Source organism: Rhinolophus sinicus, linkage group LG02 (assembly GCF_036562045.2).
Source record: "Rhinolophus sinicus isolate RSC01 linkage group LG02, ASM3656204v1, whole genome shotgun sequence".
Classification (NCBI taxonomy): domain Eukaryota; kingdom Metazoa; phylum Chordata; class Mammalia; order Chiroptera; family Rhinolophidae; genus Rhinolophus; species Rhinolophus sinicus.
The window spans coordinates 8,467,464-8,482,949 of NC_133752.1; the positions used below are offsets into that span (position 1 = coordinate 8,467,464).

The following is a 15,486-nucleotide window of genomic DNA, read 5'->3' on the forward strand; positions in this document are numbered from 1 at the left end:
AGTGTTCTTACCACAACAAAAAGAAAAAGGAAAGGAAAACAATAAAAGGCACACAAGAAATTGACATGTGTAATTTTTAAAAGAGACACAAAAATTTATATGTGCAGGTCTTGTGTGTGTGTGTGTGTGTGTAAGTTATGCTTCCATAAAGCTATTTTTAAAAAGTATAGATCAGAATATTCCTATCATCACAGAAAGTTCTTTTGGACAGTTGGACAGCACTGGGCTAGAGAATTAAATGTTGACCTCTCACCCCCAACCTGACATCATCCTAGCCAGCGCCCTAGCTCCTGCTCTTACATCCTAAGGGGATCAGTGGGCTTATCATGGGCCCACCTTCCATTTACTCTCCAAGTGGACTTCTTCCTATTTCCCAGGTAATTACATAGAAACTCCTGGAAGCTTGTGCCAAGAAGGTGGTCCTCTTATGTTGTTTCCACATCTCATAAAATGCCATCCTACTTTAATGGGACCTAAAGTGTGTTGCCATCCAATAGCTCAGAAGTGGGTATGGAAGTGGGTATGAAATTTCCAAAGGAAATTCTGATGTGTTCCTGCTGTCCTGCAAACTGTTCACTGTTATTCCATCTGCCATGGCCCCAAATGCCTATTAGAAGAAAGACGAAAAATTATGGTGATACTCAAGATACCAGTTACTCTAAATTTTTCCCTGGAGGAAATAACCTGGGGACTCTGGAGATAACACTTTGTCACACAGATTAGTCTGCAAGAGAGAAAGAGGGGCCATCAGAACATCCAGCCAAATTCTCTGATTGAGCTAGAAAAGAAACCTAGAGTTCAAAGAAGGGAAATGACCAACACAGGGCCAGAGTAGGTCATGGAGCCACCTCCAAACTCCCAGTCAGCGTGTCTTCCCTATGCTGTGTAAGGTTCAAGAGACAGGCTGGGACCACCTGATAAAAAGCTCAGCTGGCTCATCCGTAATTCAAATGATATGAGCAATCAATCATTGTAATGATAATATTAATAAAATGTGTCAGTTTATTCTTTGCAAAGCACTCTCACATCTATTGTATCGTTTAACTCTTAGGATAATCTAGTAAGTTAACACAAGAAGGCAAGATCCCTCACCACCAACTTTCCAGATAAAAATCTGCGTCCCAGAGAGGGTGTCTGAATTGTTCAAGATCATGTGACAAACAGCAACAGAGACAGGGCACCAGCATAATGCAGGCCAGTGAACTCTGCCCCCTCAGAGTCACAGACAGCATTCTGTCTTAGGAAGGAGATGGCCAGAGAATGACTGCAGGATAAGAGCCAGGAAAGAACCAGCAAGAGATAAAGAACGGATTTAAAGGAATCTAGGAAGCAAGGACGGAAGAATTAAGAATGCTAAATGAAAGACTGCTGCAAAGAAGAGATCAGAAACTAAAAAATCAAGAGGCTGTGTGCGATATCAGAGGGCTAGTGGATGGGGGAAGGGGGTTGACACAGTGTGCAGGATATAAATGATAAACGTCTAAGTATTACTTTGTTTTGTGCACCTGAAACTAAAAAAAAAAAAAAAAAAAGAAAAAAAAAATCAAGAGGCAGACCAATGCCTAGGATGAGTAAAGACAATCTAAAAAGTGCAAAGGAGCCAGGATCATCTCACTGCAGGAGGGACAACCTCCACCTTTCGTCAGCCTTCATATGCGCCTGGGAGGCGATGCTGAGACCCTGATAAGCACCTATCAATGAGTCTGATGTAAAAACTATCTGTGAAATTCTCCTTCCAAGGTTTTCACTTAGTTAGCCTAAGGGCATTTAGGGAGAAGAAAGAGGGAGAACATTTCCCTAAATCACTGGTTGTCAACTGGGGGAGATTTGCCTCCAGAGCAACGCCTGGAGACAATTTGGATGGTCATGATTTGTGAGAAGGTGCCACTGGCATCTCATGGATAGAGGCCAGGGAGTTGCGAGCCAGCCTACAAGGCACAGGGCAGCCCTAACAACAGTGCGTCATCTGGCTCAACATGCCAATAGTGCCAAACTGAGAAACCCTGCCCTAAACTGATAAAGCCAGAATCATGGCTGAGGAGTCCACTGGGGCTCTAACTCTGCCTCAGCCCATGTTCTGACTGCCCCCGGCAGGGTCTCCAGAGAAGAGAACAGGGGATGACGCGAGGACAAGGTCCTTTCCCCAGCAACCTGGCTGTAGCGTCCCTGAGGATATTTGTCCCTACACAAGGGACTGATTCACACAGAGACAGTGTGATACTCCAAGTCAGTGCTGAGACTGGGCTCCTGGGGTCTGGGAGGGCTGAAGGGCACTTTTAATAAGTGGAGACTGTCCCAGGGAAAGCAGAGCCAACTGCGCAAGTGTGAAGCTCCTGTGGTGGAAACACTCCGTTTTCGGAGGACTCCTGGTTTGGGAATGAGAACAGCCATCTCCTCCCTCTGTCCCTAATGACCTCTGTGGTGTGGGGTGCACTATAGGGCACTAGTTTGGAGGCAGATAGGCTGGAGATCAATTCCTGCCTCAGTCTCCTGCTATTTGTGTGGCCTCACATAACTCTCCTCCTCACATTCAGTTTTCCTTCCTCAGCTGAAAGTAATAATGGCAATTTTCAGGGGAATGTGAAGTACAGTAAAGTCACGTACAGGTCACGACACTAATGATGGCCACTGTTGTTCCCAGGCCCTTTGCACCCTCCCTGACCTCTGAGCCTCAGGGTCTTTAATGATGAAGTCAAATGGTTGAGCTAATTCCTTTCCAAAATCCTTTCCATCTTAAAACATGTAGAATATTATAAGGCTCTCCTGGAATTTGCAGGCTTCTGGACTGCTGATTTTTTGGCACTGTCATGGAAAGAGCCAGAAGGTCGACCTCCTTGGGTGATAGATTTTTCTGTCAGCCTTGGGATTTTGCCCTACTTCAATTTGCAATCTCTGGAGCCAGCCACTACGCCTAACGCAGGCACGCTCTGTTCCTGGCTGCTGTTTACGTCACCTCTAGCCTTCCTCAGTTCTAGTGGAGCATAAGCCACTTCTCTCTGTGACAACCACATCATAGACTGCCAGCCAAGGACCTGGCATATTTCTAAAAGGAAGACATTACGTTACAGGGAAGAAGTGGGTGATTTATTATATGAGAGTAATTTTAGTAGAATTAAGTTTTCACTTTGATATTTAACACATGCAATTATTTTTATTATAGAAATGTCTAAGTAAAAAGAAAATGAAACTGTTCATCGACAGGTCACTTATATAACATTTAGGTATAATTCATTTTACGTGATACACCATACTGTAGTGCTGTAATCTGCAGTTTCCCTTTGTAATATATCATGCACGTTTTCTATGTCAATTCATAATACTTCTGCTCTCACCTTTTAAGTGTGCTTTTCTGGAATGTACAATAATGAATTTATCTAACCCATATTGATGGCATCTGAGTTCCAATCTTTAGCAATCATCAGCTATATGAAAAAATACTCTTATATCTACATATTTCTATACTTATCTGATCACATACTTAAAATAAATTTCCATGATAATGGAAACTCCATGTAAGAAGGAAGAAGACTTAAAGTTCTTGTTCATCTTTTTATGCCCAGGGTCTAACTACAGTATCTAGCATATAATACAATCTCAATATGTTTGTTGATTAAATTAACATTTTTGAAGTGGAATTATTGAGTCAGGGGAGATGCATGTTTTACATTTTTACATATATTGTTAAGTTGATACAGAAAAAGCACCATATTTTGCCATGTATAATGAGCACTTTTTTGCCCAAATTTGTGAGGGAAAACTAAGGATGCCCATTATACATGGGTAGTACTGATTCCGTATCTATATAAATGTTTTTAATTCTTTGATTTATGCTTATGAGTTAAAAGTGTAACTCTAGATATCAGTAATGATACCCGTATGCAAAATAACACCCTGGAATACGATAATCGGTTTTGTTGAACTCACGACGAACTTGCAATGACAAAGAGTTCTTGGCCTTCTATGATGGGTAAATATCCTATATTTATTACTGGTACATAAATTTCTTGTACCTTGTATCTGTTTCTGTGTTTGTAATTATTACATAAAATTTCTAGTACCATAATAGTATATTAAAAAATATATGCTAAAGTTCCTTTATAACACACACACACACAAATGCCTAAATGCAAACAAATAAAAATTTGATCCTTTTCCCATTAACAATGATTGGTTTGAAGGAGGTCTATCACCCAGTGTTAGTCAGTAAGTTTTGGGCAGCAGGTTTGCTAGAGTGCTTGTCATGAAAACCCCATAACTCTTAGACATAAATAATAGGATAAATATTCCTTCTTCCACTGAAACTGACCATTTAGGGTTCTGGCTAAGGACAAAGTCAAATTAATGAAGAAAGTAAAACTGAAAGATGGAAAAAACCTTGGTACTTGATGAAATTGCTGAGACACTCAGTGACCAAGTCTGGAGCCACACTCCCCATAGATATAAACTAATATATATGTCCCTATTGTTTAAGTCAGTTAAGTTGAGCTTTCTGTTAGTTGTAGTCAAAAGCGCTGTTACTCATATAAACATCTGCGATGAAACAGACTTGGTGCTATGGGCTAGAAAACAAAGTCAAGTTGTCATAAGTCTTGCCCTGTAGGCTGTGGTCAAACTCCTCTACATCTTGTAAGGTCTACCCAGATCAATTTCATTTTCACATGGATTGTTTGATCTCTCTCTTATAGCACTGATTCTAGTCTATCTTGTCTTGCTGGTGAATAACCCCTTCTTCCCCCCCCACCCCCACCCCACTGCTGGAGGAGAGGAACAAGGCTACCTGGGAGTAATGTATTGCATTGATTTGATTTGCTTGTGAGGTGGGGAATTCAAATTACACAGTCACATTTAACCTATAAATAATCACAACCAGAACTGTAACTCTGGTCAGATGATTTAATCTTCTGGCTCTGACCACAGGTCAACAAATATCACAAGTAAATATTTAATAGAGAAAAGGGTAACTACTCAGTAAACAATTGATCATTTCAGCTCTTGTTCTATTCCTTTGGAGGTCAATGCCACAAAGTCATTTTCAAACCAGTTTCTTTGTCCCCCTGCATGTTTATATGGGACTAACTCTTTGGTGAATGAAAATGCACATTATGTACCCTGTTATCAAAAAGTACACATTTTATTCTGTTGAGTTCTTAAAAAAAGAGCACACAACCACTGGGTCCCTTCTGTGTGATCCCCAACCATATTCCATCACACACAAGTTGGTAAGTCTGACTTTAAGAAAAAATCTATAGGACTGTCACATATTTAATGAGTACAATCACACCATCTGTCAACATGTAAATCCCTTAAGTTTGGTTCTCCTAATGAACTTTGAAACCCAAACTATCAAACTACAACGGACTTCTTTGCACTTCAGGTACAGAAGTAAGTGCTACATCTTAAACTGGAAGATCATTTAAGTAAAATAAAACACTAAGGCAAAAAAAACAAAAAACTTATGCAAATCTTCTACATGGCAAATAGTGGTCTGCACTAGGAGTATAACTTTTAAGCAGAGGTTAAATTGGAGATTTAGCATTATATAGTCACCTTGCTCATTGTAAAGAGGGAGGTTTTAGGTTTGGATGATCTGGTTGGTTGTCTTAAAGTGACCAACAGCACCAGAAAATCACCACGTTCTCCCTTAATTTCCGTGGTGCTGGTGATCATACATAGGCCTATGCTTGTAAGTCACGTAATTATTTTGCTCCCGTAATGACCCCAGCGTTTGAGTTTAAGACTACATTTTTTTTTTGGTAAAATATTTTTCATACTTTCAAAGGTATTACTTCTGATCGGTAACTGTAGTTTGAGCCACTCTGCAAAGTGTATTAAACCTGTCTGCACTCCTCAATCTTACAGTCTCTGTGACATCGCCTGCATCTGAACCAGTATCAGAGGCCACAGGAGATCAATGATCAAAGGCAGTGCATCTGGTGGGGCGAGGATTTCCTCTGCATGGAGCCCTAAGCCCAGGCCCTCCGAGCTAATTGGATTTCCCCATCTTCTCTCAGTGTCTATTTCTGGAAGGAAAATTGATTGCATGACAGCAAAAAGCAAAGAGAGAGTGGAGGAGCAATGATCTCCTAGACTTTCTTCCTTCTAGTTTAACTCTGATCCTGTCCTTTGAACTTGATACATGACCTGGGTCTCCTCAGCTTCCACCCTGGTACTCTCTGAAGACTATGGCCATATTTGCCATTGATCGTCCCACTCCTAGTTGCCTCAGGTATAAAAATCTATCTTGACTCGTGCTTGGGGGACAGACACACAAAAATGTCCTGATCTTCTCAAAGGTGACAGTGAAATGGAAAGAGAATTGGTAAGAAACAAACAAGAGGGGTGATGGAAAACTGCCAAGAATGGAGTTGAAGAGGCTTTGTGTTGATGTCCTCACTGGAAGTTGTGTCCCTGGGAGTGTATCAGTCAGGCTAGTATGTTAACAGGCTTTAGTACACGTTAGGATAACAAAAGTCAGAAGAAGCAATAATTCATTTTACAAAACTTGCCTTATTCCCACTTCTCTGATATTCCAACCTATCTTCTTCAAGAGTTCTCTCATTGCCACTTCCTTGTCACAGCCAAATTATATCTGTAAGTGACTTTAAGGGTACTTTTGGTTAGTGGCCAGGTGTCCACACTCTACCTTTTTGGAGTGAAGGGGTATGAGGAGTAAGTTGTACAGTTTAACTCTATACAGAGCTGGGGTTTGGTTCCTGGGGGCCAGAACTGGATTATGAAGCCTTCCAAAGGCAGCCAGAAATAAACACAGGGAGAATATGGTCATTCACAAGCCAAGGAGAGAGGCCTGGAAGAGATGCTGCCCCTGTATCCTCAGAAGGAATCAATCCTGATTCCTTGTTGGTCTCAACACATTGATCTCAGTCTTCTGTCCTCCAGAATTGTCAGATAATATGTTTCTGTTGTTTGAGCCACCTAGTTTGTGGGACTTTGTAATGGCAGGTGTGGGAAATTAATATAGCTATTATTTTCTCTGCACATGGGCTTCTACCTGGGGTGACTTGCACATTCTCATAGCATTTTAGCTGTGTTCCAAAAATGAGAATCCCAAGAACAAGAAGGCAGAAACTACCAGTTTCTTCCAACTTGGGTCCAGAAACTGGCACTGTGGCATTTCCTCTTTATTCTATTGGTCAAAAATCAAGAGGCCAGATTCAAAGGGAAGAAACATACTTCTTGTCAGAATACACATCAAATAGTTTTGAGACCATGTGTAAAAACCGTCTCAAGTATTGAGACTGGGAAAGAAAGCCAAAGGTGGAATGTCTTTGATATGTCTTGTAAAAGACAATAATAACACTTGCAGAGTACATGCCCTGCCCTAGGCACTGTAATGTAATAAATGCCTAAGTCAGAGCTGGGGTTTGGTTCTTTCTGGTCTCCTCATATCCCTCTAATATAGATACTGCTATTATTTCCCGTTTTGGATTCAGAAAGAACAAGCAACTTACCTAGGGTCATATAGCTAATGACAGAACTGTCATTTGAAACCATGTCTGATTTCTGAGCCCGCACTTTTTAGCCACTGTGATACTGCTACACGGGTCTTCCAGGATGGCTGAAGTAGGAGTTACTACACTGTAGGTACCTCTAACCTGAGGCCTTCAAACACCTACCTGCTGGTTTCCAAGCATCTCTTCCAAAATATGTTACCCAGATCCTCTGGTTTAAAAAGAAAATGCAACCCACTTCCTCTCCTTTCATTCTTCCATAAAGAATAAGGATGGAATCTAGCAAGTCCTATAAAACTTCCATAGACTTAAAGAGGACAGATACAGGCCAGATGAGAAAGTTTGCTACTCTGAGAATAAATTCAAATGCGTTGAGTTTATAGGCACTAGTAGAAGAATAAATCAATTTAACTCTGTATCCCATCATTCTTTACAGGTTTGTAACAAGGTGTACTTTGTTAGATTTTAATCTGCCTACATTTGAGACAGCAAAGCTCTCCACAATCATCTTTTAATGGCATCGCAATTTATAGACAGTAACTAATTTCAAACTTCATAGCACTTGGCTTTTATGATTATTTCAAATCATTTAAATGCAAATGAATTTCCAGAGAGAGAAAACATCAAACGCCCTTGAGTGGCAACATGTAATAGAACTGTTCACAGAAACCACCATAGGAATCTGAAGCGGTTGGATAGGGTTGGGTGGTAAGGCTGTATAAAAGTGTTTGCCTAAATCCAATTTGCATTTCATTCCACATGATATTTTATTTATCGTTTTTTTTCATTTTAATATGACTTTTTACTTAATCCTCCTCTGAAATCCCATCCACTTCTCATTGTAAACCTAAGATTTGAGTCAAGAAAAGGAGGGATGACAACGCAGCATTCCAAAACAATAATCAAAGACTCCCAGATACCTCTTGCTTCTCCACACCTCTTTGCAATTAATGGTGTTACTGCATGATGCAGCCCCAAACATCCATGCATGCATTAAACTATTGCTCTTCCTTCAGACTGAGCTAGTGTTGGCCTGCTGATCAAGTAATATTTCCTACACAGAACGGCTAAGGAACAATATATGTATAGTATTGGAACACAGAATTCTGAATGCACCCTAGTTTGGCAGTTCACAAAAGCAGTGGAACTATCATGGCAGAGTTCATTTCGAGAAAAGCCGTGGGTGATGACAGGCTCTTCACAGAGGATGAAAGATGATCCTTCATTCCCTCACTCTTCCTAGTGTATGCCAAGACCTGAGTTAGGAACTGAGGGTATAAGCATCTCCCCTGGTCTCCATGAGTTCACAATAGAGGGAAAAAATGTAATTAAATACCAAGAGCTGTGTAGGACTACAGAACCACGGCCATCTCTGAGCATTAAAGAATGTGGGGGTAAAGGAGGGGATAGGTGACTACAGAGGACAACTTGATTGGGTCCCTGTTTTCACTCCCAGTCTTTGGGGCTTTCGCTTTACAATGCTTATCACATCTAAAGTTTAATCAGTTTTAATTAGTTTCCCTGCTGGAGTGGAAGTTCCATAGAGACAAGACTATACCTGCCCTGCTCAATGCCATACCTTGCAACTTAGCACATGACCCAGCACACATTAAGAACTCCATAAATATTTGCTGTTTAAATATTAGCTCCAAATTTAATGTCTCGTTCCAAAAATTTGAAACATCAATCTCACAATTGGCTTTTCACACCAGTCACGTGATCTCATGTGTATCCCTTTTCTACCTGTGTCTGCCTTTTCTCACTTCTCTACATGGGCCTTTTCTGGTCTTTCGCTTTGAACCACGGTCCTCTTTCTTCTCTATGTGGTCCTTCAATGGCTACCTCAGTGACTTTCTTTTATTATCAGAACTGACCTGATAATGCCACCTCTATACCTCTGAATTTATACAACAAGAGTTATCATTTTCATGTCTTTTAGCATAAAATGAGTGTGTTGTTCTTGGCTTCATAAAGTGTGTTTGTGTGTCTGTGCTTGTGTGTGTGTGCTCAGCATGGAACTCCCTATGAAACTCCTTGAATGCAAAGACTATTAAGTCTTCTGTGTTTCTTTGTAGAGCAGAATATCCAAGCCTGACAGACTTTATGAGCACCTGAACTCTAGACATGGCTCTCCATTTTCTAGAGAAGCTAAATGAATGGTCAAGGCATGAAGGGTTCTACCCAGCATCGGAAGGCAGGCACACGGCGCAGGAAGGGCTCAGTATTCATCCTCCCCAGTTCTAGTCTACCTGTGCTTTCTCTCTTTCATGTTGTCGTTCTTAGATGCTCAATGATGAATCATATGAAAGACGAGAATTTGACCCACTCAAAATCCACAGCTCTTCAAGACCAGTAACTTCCCTCACCTGGGCCTCCATCTTCTCACCTCCAGACTGAAAAGTCTGCATTCGGGCACATTCCCAATCCTCTCACAACCCAGAAGGTCCAATTTCCATTTTCTGAGTCAGGGAAAAGCATAAAAGATTCTGAATTTTGAAACTGATATATGACATAATAAACTTCTAACTCTCACATTACAAAGTAATTACCTTTTCACATTATACTTGTGCCAAGAAAAAAAAAATGAACTAAGAAGGGAATACAGTATGTAGATATTATTCCTAATCTCTTCTAAGGAGCTTAGGATTCAATTAGATTGACTGACAAGTGAGATGACAATTACAAAGAGAAAATGAGTCATCTATTCAAGGAATATAGATCCTCTGGGCAGGTTCATTGAGTGCCATGTGTTTATAAACACAAACCTCATCCACTAATTAATCAAGAATTTCAGGACAGCTTCCAGAATAATGTCAGGAAAGACCATGGAAGGAGAGTAGTTGAACACCAAAAGTGATCCACTGGAGGCCACAGGGCATGTAAGGAGAGCAGTTACGTGCGTAGACTTTGGACTCATCGAGTTCTGGATTAAGTCTGGACTTCATAATGTCTGCGTGCAACCTGGATCGAGTTGTTTAACATCCAAAAGTCGCAACACAATCACCTTCAGGCAAAGGTAAATAAAAAATATTTTCCTTAAGTGTTTTGTTTTGTTTTGTTTTTTGTTGTGTGTGTGTGTTTGTGTATGTGCGTGCATATGTGTGGTTTGAGCGAAATGATTTGTGCAGCTCCAAGGGCATAGCAAGTGCTCAATAAAGTTAACATAACAAGAAATCAATATTTATTACATTGAATTCACACAGTTTTATTGCTGACACAATTATTTCAAATCCTTTTTGGAAGTCAGATATTGTAAATAAGCCACAAAAACTGGAGTTGGAATGGAACAAGAAAAGGAAGTTGAATAAAAATTGTTCCTAATATTTACAAAGTGATTGAAAAACTCTCTTCTGTGTTTATGTCACTGGATAGTCTCAGCAGTTCTTGAAGTGGGCAGAAAACAGATTGTGATTCTCACTTTAGAGATGCGGAAATGAGGTGACTTTGTTTGCAATCACTTACAGAAATGTGTAGGTGGTTCCCATACCTATGAATTTTAAGTCCCCAAAGTAAACATTTCCAAAGCAAATATTCTCAAAGTTTGTGTCAAGAAACATTCAAGTAAAGAGCAAGGATTGGATTTCAACAGAGGCCAATAGGGGTTATTATATTCATACACATATACATACACATATACATATATATATATATATATATATATATATATATATATATATATATATATATATATAATATACACACACACATACACACATATAAAATGTTATAATATGTGTTATATATAGGGGAAAGGTGATATATTGTAAGACGATGATAAGTATGGGACAACTTGACACAAAGTGAGGGTCTAGACAAGAGATAAGAAAAATGGCAAAAGAAGAAATTTCAAGGAAGTCCATCCCATGGAAAGGAACACTTGGTTGTGGCTCACTGCTTTAACTCTCATTCTCTAGTGTTATACAGATGGGAGTAACAGTGTAATACCTGTTCCAGAAAAAGGGTCCTTATCCTGACTTTGGATGAGTCTCAGTTTCTTGCCCCTGTTTCATAATGTATCCTAGTTTGGGCCAGACATTGTTTCAGGAGCTAGAGATACAGAAATGAAAAAAAAACAACCAACTCTGTTAAGCTTGTCAAGAAGGAGTAGATGAACTAAATAAGGAAAAATAAAGCTTTAATAAATAGAGAGAAGCACAGGGTTCTCTGAGTCTGGAGTGGAAGGGGTCTGTACAGGGAACGAAGTCAAGGAAACTTTCCTTAACCAGTGATGAGTGGACTGAGTCTCAAAGCAAGTCAGCAGGAAAGGACTAAAAATAAAAGGAACTACGGGAAGAAAGAGGACACCAAATTTAAGGCAGAGGGTACAGACCATGGAAGAGCATGAGAGTGGGGAGTGGGTTTATCAAGGTTCTCTATGCGTATTACTAGGCTGCACCAGGAAAGCCACTTAACTAGAGATATCATCATTCCTGCTCCACTCTTTGCTCCTTCTCAATCCACAGTAAGGAAATGCCACTGTGTTTTGTCCCACGTGGCCTGACCTCAGCTAGCCACAGCCCATTAGACCAGAGTGGGTACCCGGCCCCAGGGGCAGAAAAACCCGTGACATCTGAAGCATGACCTATGGACTGGAATGAAAAGATGGTTTGATCAGATGCCTTGCTTATTAACTTAAAAAAAGGAAAACAGAGGGACCAAAGCAGTGAGTAATATGAACAAAAGCCAAAATGAAATTTGGCTTTTGGAATTACCAAAAGGAAAAGTAAGTGATAGGGGGATATAGGAAGACAAAGTCATTAGGGAGAGGAAGCATGAACAAAGAAACTCACCTGGTAGAGACATAAAAGAAAAGATATAAACAAAGAAAGATGTCAATAGTAAAACAAAGTGAAAATAACTCACATCATTCTGAGTCATCAATCTTGACCGTTTTTTTTTAACCAGAGCCTGTATTTGGGGTCTAGACACACTCACCACAGGGTATTCATGTAGCATGGTACCAAAATATAAACTTAAAAACAGAAATGAAAGGAAAGCAAATATTTGAAACATTTAATATATTTGAAATATTTAATAACAAATTTGTCCCTGAGCTGTCTGGCAGCCAAAGCAAAAAGGGAAATATGCTAAATTACCAGATTTCATTAGTACAGGAAGAAAAGTCCCTGCTTCCCAAAGACAACAAAGTTTTCCTTTCTCAGACTTCAAAATTAATTTCCACATGGATCATTTTCCTGGGGCTACTCAATGGTGCAGCAGACACCATCCTCCATAATAATATCAGAGCAAATTCAGAAATAGTGTTGAAATGATGCATAGTTTTACAGCATAAACAATTGAAAGGAGTCCTGAAAGGGACCCATCTTACCTGGCTCTGACTCTGGCTCTGTAGCCATCTGGTAGCTCTCGCTGGGACTCAGCACATTCTGAACTCTGGCCAAAGTCTTGCCTCATCTCTTCACTCTTCCCCTTCCTCTCCATTCCCCAGGGGACTGTGGGCAATAGAATGTAACCTTTAAGAGGTCAGGGCATTTTGTCTGTTGACTGCTGTATTACCAGTGCCTAGAATAGGACCTGTTACATAGTCAGAACTAATATGCATTGAATTCACAAGGAATGAGTCATTCAGATCTCAACCTAACAACAGATTCCCTTTGCTAACTGTCCTACTGAACATTTTTTTTACTTTTTTGTGGAAATCATACCCTTGAAGCTGGCCTTCCTAGAAGACTGCAAAACCTTTGAAGGACACACTACTTCCTGCTGTATCCCCAGGCTTGACCCTGGGCTGCATATTCAGAGGATGCTCATTACATGAATGAGGAGTGATTGATGATCTGTGCATGAGTCACAAATTGAATCACGTCATACAGGCTCTAAATGCAATGTTATTCAGGATTGAGGGGTTATCAAAAGTAAAGAGAATGATGAAGGAGAAGGAAGGAAGGTAACAAGGACAGGTGAAAAGGGGTCTAGGGCAAGGAGAACCAGGACAAGGCTGTTGATGAGAAGGACGGACCCGTGTCGATCATCTTAATTGATTTTCCCAATTCTGTAAAACCTGGACTATAACTCATTTTGCAGATAAAGAGACTAATAGTCTATGAGGACTATTCTTGTTAAAGTTTGTGCCCAAGAGGCACTGAATCTTATTGCTGCTGTAGCTAGCTCAAGACCACATGGCCTTCTTACCCATGTTACAGACAAGGGAAAAGGTCCAGAGAGATCTCATCGGTTACCCAAGTTTGCCCAAATGTCTGTTTAGTGTTGCAAGTGTCTCCTCAAATGACTGACACAAAAGGACATGTTCAGCTTTCTAGCATGGGATCCTTTGTGGGGCTGTTGACCCATAGCAGGGGCTGGTCAGGATGGGAGTGGAGAAGGCACAGGAGGTTGCTGTTTTCACTTACAGCATCTCCTCTACAGAGTGACCATGCCAATCCTGGGAAGTTCACGGAAGCCCAGGGCCTAGAGGGTGTGGTTAGCCTCTCCCTCTGCTAATTAACCCCTGCAACTGACCTTGAAGAAAAAAACTCAGAGATAGCCAAAGGTCAGATCAGCCCAAACCAAGACAATAACACTGACCTTTCAAAGAGCGATCAGGCTGCACAGAGCTTTGTAAAGAAGGAGGATTTGTCTCGCAAAGGTCAGCTACTCTTCTCAGCAGAAATGGTACAGAGGGCCTCAAATGCTTAGTGAAGGCTGCCGAGGGCCCTGAGAGGTAGGTCTGTTTGGCACTGGTGGGTCAGGAGGCTGCCCCACACTGACACCCTGCTGGAGCCACAAATGGAGATCTGACTGCATGGACCTTTGCTCCCTGAGAAAATTCAAAACTTCTCCCAGCTCAGTACAGGGTCATCTGAGAAGATAAACGTGAAGGTGCTATGTCTCAAAACAGCGACACCCCATGAAAAATACCATGAGTTCAGCATATAGCACATTATGCATTGTCCTAAATGTAGAGTTCAGGGATCTTTGGCATTTTGTCTGCAATGAATTATTTTTCAAGCGAAAGCTTATTTCGAACAGTGATATATCAAACCAATCTGAGTGCTGTCACCTGAAGCAGACGTGGGGACCAAAACCTTTCCTTTAAGTCACCTATTCCCATAGCTGCCTCAGAAACGCCGCTAATGGACTTAATTTAAAAACTGCTGTTGTAATAAAAAGAATTTCAACAGCATGCTTGCTTGTGTGATTATTGGCTTAATGTCTATCTGCCGAACTGTACTATCGCCTTCCCAAGGACACAAACCACTGATTTTGCTCAATGTGCCATTGCCAGCACCTGGTACAGCACTCAAAGTGGTGTGTGGGAAAATGCTTTGTTCATTAAAAAAAAGAGAAAGAAAAAAATAATAAAACTCTAAAAGGCGACAACTAGAAGGGAGTAGTCTCGATTCGCTCATCAAAATCTATTTTCAGGAAGCAATTATGTTCAGTCTAGTTGAAAGTGTTTTCTTGGTAAATTCACTGGCTCCCAACAAACAAACAGAGAATTATTGTTTGACTGATGCCTGACAGACACTTGAAATGACTCCCAAGTCCATTGTCGCTGGTCATCATTTTTAAAAACCCCGTCCCTCTCTCCAACTCCACGTTCCACAACTTACTGTTTGTGGGGCAGCCATTCTGAGTTCTCCACCTTAAACATCTGCTTTAACTCCTCTCACACTGCCACACAGCAGCCCAGGGCAATCACATTTCCATCTTCCTTAGGTATCACGTGTAAAGTAAAATCTGCAGCGAGCCTGTTCTTCTGGGTAGAGGGGCCCACCAGCAGAAAAATAAATTGAACCTCTGTCTTTCTGCGAGAGCCAATATTTCACAATATACTATTTGACACCACTCGGATTGCATTGGTCTGGATCGGACTGTTGTAACACACCAAGAGAAACTTCCCTGTCCTTATGTTACATGGATAAAGAGAGATTTAAAGGCCCAAGACACAAACAAAGTCTAGCTCATTTCTGGCTCATTGACGTACTAGGTGTTAATTAAATCTTCAGGAAATATTTTGCTAGGTGCATAAAATGAAGTTACATCATGGCCATGA

General features: G+C 40.7%; 1 long non-coding RNA gene across 1 annotated transcript in view; it reads right to left on the reverse strand.

Moving 5' to 3' along the window:
- LOC141569207 (uncharacterized) overlaps positions 1-15,201 on the reverse strand; it is a 246,944-nt gene extending 231,743 nt beyond the window's left edge. Inside the window, exons 1-2 of the long non-coding RNA XR_012492679.1 lie at positions 15,044-15,201; positions 12,799-12,922 (exon numbers count right to left, since the gene is read on the reverse strand). This is a non-coding gene — a long non-coding RNA (uncharacterized LOC141569207). The remainder of the gene's footprint in view (positions 1-12,798; positions 12,923-15,043) is intronic.
- Between the last annotated feature and the right edge of the window lie 285 nt (positions 15,202-15,486).